We start from the raw sequence: 266 nt of genomic DNA on the forward strand, positions 1-266 counted from the left end.
GATTTGACAACAATAATAACAGAGATGTTCACAAAATATTATGCAACAAGTCACCACAAACATACTGCGGCAAAAATGAAACACTTATTTTAGTAATCACTTACATGTAACCTAGACATATATGCATCATACAACTTTTCACAGATTTTTTGTAATACTGTCATATTAATACACATTTGATGGTCCAAATAAGGTGTATTAGGTGTGAAGTCCACTTATTTCTATTGCTAATGTCAATCACTCATCAAAGTATGACTCAAATGTGA

Source organism: Squalius cephalus (assembly GCF_949319135.1).
Source record: "Squalius cephalus genome assembly, chromosome: 22".
NCBI classification, from domain to species: Eukaryota; Metazoa; Chordata; class Actinopteri; order Cypriniformes; family Leuciscidae; genus Squalius; species Squalius cephalus.